This window comes from Maniola jurtina, chromosome 15, assembly GCF_905333055.1.
Source record: "Maniola jurtina chromosome 15, ilManJurt1.1, whole genome shotgun sequence".
NCBI classification, from domain to species: domain Eukaryota; kingdom Metazoa; phylum Arthropoda; class Insecta; order Lepidoptera; family Nymphalidae; genus Maniola; species Maniola jurtina.
The window spans coordinates 9981355-9992597 of NC_060043.1; positions in this window are offsets into that span (position 1 = coordinate 9981355).

Below are 11243 nucleotides of genomic sequence, written 5' to 3' on the forward strand. Positions count from 1 at the left end.
TCTTTTGAAAATTTTTTATTTCAAAATTTTTAGTGGCCCCACTGTACTATAATAATGTGCCATGCCCAGCTAAAACCCTACTGTTTACTAAGCAATTACACTGATCGCGAGCAATTTGCTCTTATCCATTGAGGAGTTCTGTTCTCCATGTCAGAAGATATTCATCAGAACTTCATCAAATTTATATGGGACCACCTGCAAAGTATACCTAGCTTTTCAAAAAAAAAAAAATCCAAATCGGTCCAGGCGTCTTTGAGCAATCGGTGAACATACATTAAAAAAAAAATTGAATTTGCTCTTATCCATTGAGGAGTTCTGTTCTCCATCTTCAAAGATATTCATCAGATCTTTACCTTTATATGGGACCACTTGCAAAGTATACCCTATCAAACAAAAAAAAATCCAAATCGGTCCAGGCGTCTTTGAGTAATCGGGGAACATACATAAAAAAAAAGATACCGACGAATTCAGAACCTCTTCCTTTTTTTAAAGTCGGTTAAAAATATACTAAGATTTACTAACATGGTGTTATACCACAGAGTAGCAAACAGAGGCAAAATTTATAACTATTTTGGTAGGGTTGGCACTGGAGGATACAATTTAATTAACAATAGTTATTTGTTCAACAAGATGGTAAAGTTTGTTTTTGTTGTGATTGCCTAGTTTAAATATCGATCGATAGATCTAAATATCGATTTTGAACGAAATCAGTCAATTTAGAAAGAATTATAAATGGTGCCAACTTTTTTAAATTTTGGTTACAGTTTCCTATTTTGTGATCCCAGGGAGCTCTAAATATCGATTTTGAACGAAATCGGTCAATTAACAAAGAATTTCAAAATGGCGTCGACTTTTTTAAATTTTGGTAACAGTTTCTTATTTGGTGATCCCAGGGAGCTCTAAATATCGATTTTGAACGAAATCGGTCAATTAACAAAGAATTTCAAAATGGCGTCAACTTTTTTAAATTTTGGTAACAGTTTCTTATTTCGTGATCCCAGGGAGCTCTAAATATCGATTTTGAACGAAATCGGTCAATTAACAAAGAATTTCAAAATGGCGTCGACTTTTTTAAATTTTGGTAACAGTTTCTTATTTCGTGATCCCAGGGAGCTCTAAATATCGATTTTGAACGAAATCGGTCAATTTACAAAGAATTTCAAAATGGCGTCGACTTTTTAAATTTTGGTAACAGTTTCTTATTTTGTGATCCCAGGGAGCTCTAAATATCGATTTTGAACGAAATCGGTCAATTAACAAAGAATTTCAAAATGGCGTCGATTTTTTTAAATTTGGTAACAATATCCTGTTTTGTGATCCTAGGGATCCTCAGATATTGATTTTGAACAAAATCTATGACAGTTCAAGAAAATAGATTTTAAACACTATTTAAATTATTATCATTAACATTAAATTAAATGAAAACACGACGCGCGACGTGTACTGCAGCCCCTGAGCTTGAGCACAGGCCGAGCCGGTATAAACCGATTTCTCTCCGTACGCGACGTAGCGCCTGTGCTCACGCACACACGCGCCTCAAGCTTGTAGTAGTGTACCTATCGTAGCGCGCTTGTATGAAGCTTTGACTCTGTTCGCTACTCATGTGGTTATACAACGCAATACCACACTAACAAACACTCGTACAAACATACAGACAAGTATATACTCACACACACTCACACACACACATGGACGCACGCACACGCACTTTTGAACGGTTTGAACGGAACACGGTTTTGAAATTGAAATTGAAAAAAGTGTAAGAATTTGTAAGAAAATATTTAAAAAAGGTATATCAGCTGGTTTTTTATTCCAGCTCTTAATACATGTAATAACGTCCAATCTGTTCATTTACTTGAGCCTTTACCCTAGTACCTAATTATATCGACCGCCCCATATCAAAACAAAGTAAAAGTCATTTTTCCGAAAATCGTTTTATGTCATAAGCCTAACTTTCATAGTATGTCCCGTTGTATTGTAAGGACACCCACATTAAAGTAAAATTAAAAGCTAGTAAGTCGCTTTGACCATTTTAAAACATAGTAAGTCTATGAACTGGCTAGGTTTTTTATAGATTAATGCGCCTTACTAAGTTTTTCAAAGGAATTAGATTAAATAAAATAAATATCACCCATTATCTAAATACCATGTCAAAACAGTAAATACTTAATGATGCATTAAAACTTAAAAGTAAGATAGGAAAAGTCAATGACCTCTACATGTCAACTGTTAAATATGGTTTGCAAGGGAAATACTTTGCATACTTACATAATGTTTTTAGGGTTGCATATCTCAAAAGGAAACACGGGACCCTTATAGGATCACTTTGTTGTCTGTCTTTCTGTCCGTCTGTCCGTCTGTCGTGTCTGTCAAGAAAACCGATAGGGTATTTCCCGTTAACCTAGAATTATGGGCAGGTAGATAGGTCTCAACTCTCATAGCCCAAGTAAAGGAATAAATCCGAGAACAAATTTCGTGATACTAGATCAACGGGAAGTACTGTATAGGTTTTCTTGACGGACGGACGGACAAATGGACAGACAACAAAGTGATCCTTTAAGAGCTCCGTTTTTCATTTTGAGGTACGGAACCCTAAAAAAGAAAGTGATGCACATCTAATGAATAAATGTGTAGGCCAGTCTTCACACTAAAATATTTAAACCCCTTTAATTTAAAAACTGTCATAGCCTAGTGGTTAGAACGTCCGCCTCCTAATCGAAGGTCGGGGGTTCGATCCTGGAATCACGCACTACTAACTTTTCAGTTATGTGCGTTTTAAGCAATTTAATATTGTATATCAAATCTTTGAAAAGAGCAACCGCCGAGTTTCTTGTTGAAGACTACGGCCTAAACTTCTCTTGAATTTAAACCACTTACTAGGTTTTGATCTGAGAAAGAAATTTGACATTAATTGACAAAATTGAGAGACCTAAGCTTGTATAAGAACACAGAAGTGTCATAATTCGTGTTCACTTTGCCTAACGTCTCTCGGAGAGCAGAGAGAGATTTAAACTGTTTCTTATAATTATTGGCCATATTTCAAATGCGAAAGTGTGTTTGTTGGTTTAATATTCAATCACGCTGCAACGGAGCAACCAGTCGACGTGGTTTTTTGCATGGATACATTTAAAGACCTTGAGAGTGACATCTCTCTCCGCATCGTATTCTTTATTGCTGAGGGTTGTGACCTCTTTCCATTATTCCTACATCTAATGGTAGGTTTTCTTGGGATGCGATGAGTTCAAAGAGCCTACGGAACTCGACTAGAAAAACGAGATTTTGACTCTTAGGTTTAACGGTTATGAATTAGTTATTATTATCAGTGATAAAATTGATTAGGGCTGCCAGGTAAAATGACATTTATCTCGGAAAATCAAAGAGTTTCCACGAGATTTTTTCCAAGTTTTCGCTACTAAGTACATATATTATGAAGAGGAAAGGTTTGTTTGTTTGTTATCGATAAACTCTGAAACTACTGAACTACTTGCATTAAAGACATAATCATCAACATCAACCGACAGACGTCCACAGTGAACATAGGTCTTTAATAGGGTCTTCCACATGCTACGGGTTTGCGCCGCCTGAATCTTTGCGCTTGCGCTTGACGACAATCATGCTTTAAAGAAAGCAATGATGAGGTCCAAGTTGGAGCACGCTTACCTGGAAGATGCCTATTCACTCTTGGCTTGCAGGTATCTATGGTATATATGGCAGGAAACACGGCCGCAGAAATGGCGTTCCAACCTTTAGGCTCTCCCCATTGCCCGCAGCATGAATCTGAGCTTCCTTATGATGGTTATATTATGTACATATAATATCTCATAAGAAATCTCTAACACACAATCCAGCTAAGTAGGTCCAATTTCAAAAAAAGCTAGCTAGCCGACAAATCTAACTCAGTTAGGCAGCCTTCGGGAACCTTCGAGATGTCTCTCGTCCAAAATTCCTCAATGCTTGAAGACCAGTCTTTGAATAGTGCATGATGTCAGTGATGAAAAATGGATCCGAAATATAGGTCTTTTTTTGTACACAGGAAATGCCTGACGCATACCCCTCCGTCATGTGGGACTTACACCAAACTTGCACTACTACGAAATCCATTTCGGAACACGGCGCCCGAAACGAGGCGCGCTATCTCCTAAAAAACATAGGTATAATACCTATTTAGAACACTTACTATCTGTCATCATAATCTATGACAACCTCCGAGTATTTACCTGGTAAAACCGTAACTTTCGAATAAATTTTAGTATATAAGCAGGCTTCATTTAGAAATGAAAAAATCCCTATTTTATTTTTCAACGATTATAAACACAACTTTCATTCAAAAATAATAAGCTTAAATTCATTTTAAATAATATTTTGCGACGAAATGACGCGCACAGTCCTTCCGCCATGACAGTCCAGTGGACACTGAATTCCATAGAGCGCCTGCAAGAAAATAAATAGCACAGGAAGTTTTTTGGTTAGTTTTAGATTATTTAAGAAACGAAAAACATTTAGTATAAAACTAACAGTTAAAATTGATTGCTAAACCTAAACATATCATTTTCTGGAGGTTGGCTTCAAAGTATCAAGATGTTAAAGAAAACTTTTACAGAACAAGTTGCGAACAGCAATGTTTTCAACTTGGTTTTTTTTTTTATTGGGATAATGTATACTAAATAAAAAGAGGCCCTTATAATCTTCACAAACTGAAGTTTTTAATTGCATGTATTTAATAGCTGTTAATGCTTTAGAAAAATAAACAATTTACTTCAAAGTACAGCATTTTTGCGATTTGTCAAATAGCAATTACCTTAAAAGCCTTCTACACATTAGCCTCAGGAATTCGGCGAAAGCACTTAGGGAACCTATTCAAGACCCCTCAATCTACATTTGCCGTGTGCATCTAGGGCTAACCGGCTTCCCTTTTTAGGTTTTTCTTATTATTTTAAATATACCTACTTATAAAAAGAAAAGTCCTGACTCACTAACTTCCCTGTACATCAACACCTAGACCAAACTCTTGAAACTTGAAAGCTGAGGATTCGCACGGAGGTCCCTTTTGTAAGATAAGAAAATTAATAAGGTCGGGTTCTTAGAAATCCCCAAAGGAGGATTTATATTTACTCCGAGCAGAGCCGCGGGTGGTCGCTAGTTATTTTTATTTGTTAGTTGGATTATATACTTTTTAAACTATCAACATGTAAAACAAGAAACTGGCTTTAATTTATTCAACCATAGCCTACGGCTTCTCTTAATCGTTGGCATAAAAATATCGGGTCTAAATTATTTTTACTAAAGTTTTCCTGCTTTATATCCCTCTGAGGGATTATTTTTTCTTTCATCCCGGAAAATAAAGGTTCACTCTAACGGCTCTTGCGGCTTCCTTTTAAAAATAAATTGCTGTAAATTATAATAAGCGTCGTGAATATTTTAATTCATGCAAGAAAGTTTTTATGCCTTAGATAAAATTAATGTTTAATAACTGCCTGTTAGGTTAAGCTAATTCCAGACTAAATAGAAGCTGTAAAAGCTAAATAGTCTGTAAATGAAGACACGAATAATTTTACCGTAATTCTCATATCCTACATCCTAATTATATTATAAATGTGGAAGTTTGGATGTTTGTTACTACTTTACGCGACAAAAAGCTTGTACCTTACAATATTACGTAACACATAGGCTACATTTTATCCTGGAAAATCAAAGAAATGCCATGAAATTTTTAAAAACTTAAATCATCTAGATTCTTATAGGTATTTGATGAATACAATGAATACATTTGGATGCAAAGTTTCTTAACTTTATTTAAAAGTCTACCTGCAAAGGCAATATACCTACATACACCTATGTAAGTATTGGTTAAAGGAAAAGCTGTAAATAATGTAACATAGGAAAAAGAAATCCATTTACCATTGATATGTGTTTAAGAACCCAAAAGCTCGTTCCATCCGAATATTCAATCAAACTTTGTTCTTAACATGGATAAAGTTTTCACTTTTACAACCACATAAAAGTTGCCTCGGAGCAAAAATGTATCACTAAGTTATATCAGGATCGAAATATCAGTGAGAAAAGTATATTTTACTTGCTTCATAACTTGTAAGTACTATCAAATATCTAGTTGAATTCGTGTAACTTGTAGATAGCTTAGCAGTTTTGTTAATATGAAATCACGTATGATAAAAGCTTTAAAAAAAAGTATTGTAGGTAGGTATATAGTTGGTTCTCGCGATTGGATTAGGTATAGGTATTATTATGTGGATTTTTCTGGTGCCACAGGATCTCAGTGATTGTTCATCTTCAGAATAATTATTATTATAAAGATATCTCTAGGTAAAAATTCTATCAACAATGGTTCCGTGAAAAAGTACTTAAGTAGGTAAATATCAAACGTCCGACAGGGTTAGTTTTCTGTTTATTTCATAAGTATCTACTTACGTAACAAAATTGGTACCTAACCAATTTAGTTACGTAAGTAGATACTTTATATTTAGTTGATACCGGCTGTACTTCACCTGTAAGGCTACTTGATAAAATAGGCAATTAGTGAATACGAGCCATAAAATATCTCATTTACTTATTTCCAATACATAATAATATATATTTAATAATATTTAAAAAAATGTTCACAAAAATTTAAATAACAGAAACAACAAAAATAAAATTGGATCAACAAAATTGAAACATTCTAATGGGCTACACCAGTAGTGGAATAGGAACTAAGCTGCCGTCCGTCAGGGTTTCAGAGTGAGGAACCTCCTCACAACGCGTGCCCTCTCAAGAAGTACGTACTGCCTTCTATTATTAGTATATTCATTATGAGTTATTATCTGGGATATATCTTTTGCAGATGCGCAATAATTAGTCTGCTTTTGACAGACATCACAAATCATAGCAGCGTTTCGCTTTCTCTCGAGATGTCCCTCTTATTAATTATTGCTATTTACGGGAACAAACAATAAGAGGAAGGCGGGAAGAGAGGTCTTCCCTATTATATAGATATTAAGGAGACGCAAAGTATAACTAGATATTTATGGATATTTGGAACTAGGTACTTATGTTAGGAGGAGCTTATTCGTAGCACGCCCCAAACAAACGTAGTTTGCTTCTCATTTGAATATATTTTAAGTTTTAACCTATCTCACATAATGACATTTTGTAGACATGTTCTTGTAAACATTTTTATCAAACCAAAATATACAAATATTTGCCCCAAATTTTGTTCTCGATTTATTTATTTTTTCAATTATGTTATTTGCAACTTGATTCTATTATTCAACTAAAAATAAATATTTTTGGACTACAATGAATAATGAATGATCGTTTGTTTTATATTTTTACTAAGTGACAATACCTACCTACTTACAAATAAATAAACAAGTGTAAATTAAAAATTTATAACACCCCCGAAAGGTGAAGGTTACAGTAACTAAAAAAGTGCTTATAAATTTCAAACAGCTGAACCGATTTTCTTGGATTATAGCTAAGAACACTCGATCAAGCCACCTTTCAAAGAAAAAAAACTAAATTAAAATCGGTTCATTAGTTTGGGAGCTACGATGCCACAGACAGATACACAGATACACACTTCAAACTTATAACACCACTCTTTTTGGGTCGGGGGTTAGTAAATATTAGATTAGACTTTACTACGTAGGTACTAGGGAGATACCTGACCTACACTGTGCATGTAGGTACAGAAGGTAAAACGTACTTTTAGTTGCTGAAACATATTTCACCTAAAAATATTTCAGCAACTGATAAAAAAATGCATGTCAGTGATAAAAATATCTATAGTAGGTATAGTTACATCATAATCATAAAAAAACCATTCGGGTTCATGCCAATAAAAAATGACAAGCAGTCTTTAGCTTTCATTCGTTATTGCCGTTAAACTGTTGCATTAAAGTATCGGTTATTTATTATGAATCAATAAATCGTAGCTCTGTTTGCTGTATGATAAATGACGTTTAATCCTTTTCAGCCGAATCATTTGTCGTGACAAATTGTTGGGAACAAAACGGTTTGTATTAAAAGATATTGCATCACCAGCGTTGCTTTTGTTTTTCCTAACATCTATCTTTTCTTCATCAATTAATCATCATCATCATCAACGCATCGCTAGCTAAATACTGTGCATGGGTCTCCTTTTTAGGGTGCCTTTCCACCAGAGATGTGCTATGCAGCTATGCTGCGAAGATGTGAAATCTACGCTACGAAAATATGTAACCGTTTCCATCAATACTAAGCTATGTAGGTACTCTCAGCTCTGCACATAGCTACACCATTCGCGACGGCTTATAGCAGGCATCCATAGCACGCATCCATAGCAATCATCCTTCCATATCATAAAAACATATCTTAGTTGAATCCGTTTCCACCAGTGCTAAGCTGTGTGCACCAATGAATATGTTTTTTTTTTTTTAAAGAATATTAGCCATGTTAAATGACTAATATTCCCCTTTCCTCTCCAACTAAGCGTCAGGCTTGTGCTAGGAGTAGGTACGACAATAGTGCAACGGGCGGGGTTTGAACCGTCGACCTTTCGGTTTTCAGTCCACTCCTTTACCGGTTGAGCTATTGAGGCTCAATTGGTGGATATCAAACGCATCCATAGCAACGTAGCATAGCAAATCTCTGGTAGAAAAGCAGCCTAACCCAACTGCGGCAAAGCCAATAGGAAGGGTTTATATTTAGAATATTTCAGCGTTTATTAAGACGATCGCAGTCGGGTTTTAGTTTTCAACTTTATCTTGTAGGATAAAAAGCTTTTAGACACAGTCTACTTGACCAAGTACGGATTGGCAGACTTCACACGACTTCAGGAACTTAACTAACGTGGCAGACTATGGCCTAAACCCTTCTCATTCTGAGGGGAGAGCTGTGCTCAGAAGTGAACTAGTGATGGGTTGATCACTGATAAGTACTTTTTACAAATACGGACGTATTAAAATTTAAACTTCCAAAATAAAATTTATTACGTAGACATAACGTAAAGTTTGGTAAGGGTAATCCGTTTCGGAATTTTGACTGTGTGTTGTGTGTGTGTGGCAATGTGGAGTTTGGCAATGGCAAAGTTTTTGTAGCCTATTTCGGACCCTTTAGGATATTTTTATATTAAAGTTGCTTTTTATGAAGTAGTAGGTAGTAGTAGGTAAATTGATGTAATATTAGAAATTAGCTAAGGTAGGTACATATTAAAAAAATTTAGATTTTACCACAAAATACCTAATAAGTAGTACCTTCCAAGTACAGGAGGTCTACTACGCTACATAAATAATGAGTCTTTTTTTAACTTAATTTGACTCAAACGATAAAGAATAATTTAAGTCAAATCACTACCCATAATTTTTAAATTAATTTAACAAAGCGATATAAAAAAACAATTAAAGTGCCTAATTTTTCTGTTTTACATTGTTAAACTTTACAATGGAACTGCAATGGAATAATAAAACCGCGAGTTCAAAATACTATGCGAGGAAAACTACAAACAAATAAAATAACGCAGCACATACAAACTTTTACATCACCGAACTACGTTACGGCGCAAAATTGTATTTTATCAGGCAATAATGTTACAATGAAAATAAATAACGTGACTTTTATAAATTCATTCCGTTTGTAAATGAAAATTCTAACAGAGTACTAAAAGTAAAACGCTATTCTTTCAATAAAGAATCCACCAGGTGAAAACATTTCGTTTTCCTTAATAAATTTATGGTTTACAAATAAGGGTGCCTGTCCAATCTGTGTAAAGCGGAGTGGAGTAGAGTGGAATTGAGTTAGGGCCAGCTCAGACCAAGCGCGTCGATTGGAGTCGGGGCGTGGCGAGTGGCAGCAAAAAGAAAAGCGCGCGGTGAGTAGCGACGAGTAGAGGCACGGTGCGCCGAGTTTCGGCTAATGTCTAATGCGTGGCTATGGGCAACAATTAGCTGGTTTATCGCGTAGCGCGCGGTTCCTAGAGGCGCTGTTGCTAAACACAATTGCGCTCCGCTCCGTTTCAATGGACAGACACCCTAATTCTTTTATTTGATACCATTATTGAAACTAATAAAGTCTCATTAATTTATTGTCATATTTCACGTGAAACACTAAAATGGAGCTGTCATCACCATCATCATCATTTCAACTAGCCGGACCAATATTGAGCACATGTCTCTACTCATTCTCTCAGAATGAGAAAGGCTTAAGTCATAGTCTAATACGTTAACCAAATGTGCATTGACAGGTTCAAAAATGAAGCCAAATACATTCCAATTACAAAATTGGCCCCTGGGGGCAACGCTATCGAAATAGCAATAGGGGTATGAGTCAGGTGTATGGGGCGTCCCGACCCCGATTGCCACCTTGACCTGTCGCGTAAGTACCTACTATGGGTAGGTAGTAACATTTTGAAGCCTTCGTTTGCTTCTCAGTGGTCAGTTAAAAAATGCACATTACTCAGCCTACCACAGTACGAATACCTACATAAAACATGGCTGAAACCTTTTATTTTTCCCCACAGAAGGACACAGTTTAAATATGTAAGTAAGCAGAGCAACATGCGTGTTTCAAAGTGCCGAATTACTGAATATAGGCATAAGTGCAAACATAAACCGTGTTTTAGTCTCGCAATAAACTTTTACGATGATCCGAGACATATATTATTATATTTTCGAGATGCCATAAAAATCTTATTTGACCCGCTTAGCTATATTCGTTATGCGAAACGTTTTCGGAATATGTTTTGCATACGTACCCGGTTCTCATAAATAAAAACTAACGTGGATAAAATCCGAAGACAATAGGTAGCAACTAGCAACTCTTAATATTTGGCACTAGAGGATGCCCGCGACTTCGTTCGCGTGGATTTAGGTTTTTAAAGATCCTGTGGGAACTCTTTGATTTTCCGGGATGAAAAGTAGCCTATGTCCATCCCCGGGATATAAGCTAACTCTATACCGAATTTCGTCAGAATCGGTTACACTGTTGGGCCGTGAAAAGGCCGTGAAAAAGTCAGACAGATAGACACACTTTCGCATCTATACTAATAAATAAAATTGGAGTGTCTGTCTGTAATTTCGAAATAACTACCTCATATTAAGCTCATATGGTTATTTGAACGATACCAACACTGAATCACACGTTTATAAAATTTTTGTCTGTCTGTCTGTGTCTGTCTGTCTGTCTGTTTGAAAAGGCTAATCTTTGGAACGGGATTTTCACAGACAAGTAGAGGATTGACCAGGGTGTAACATAGGCTACTTTTTTAACCG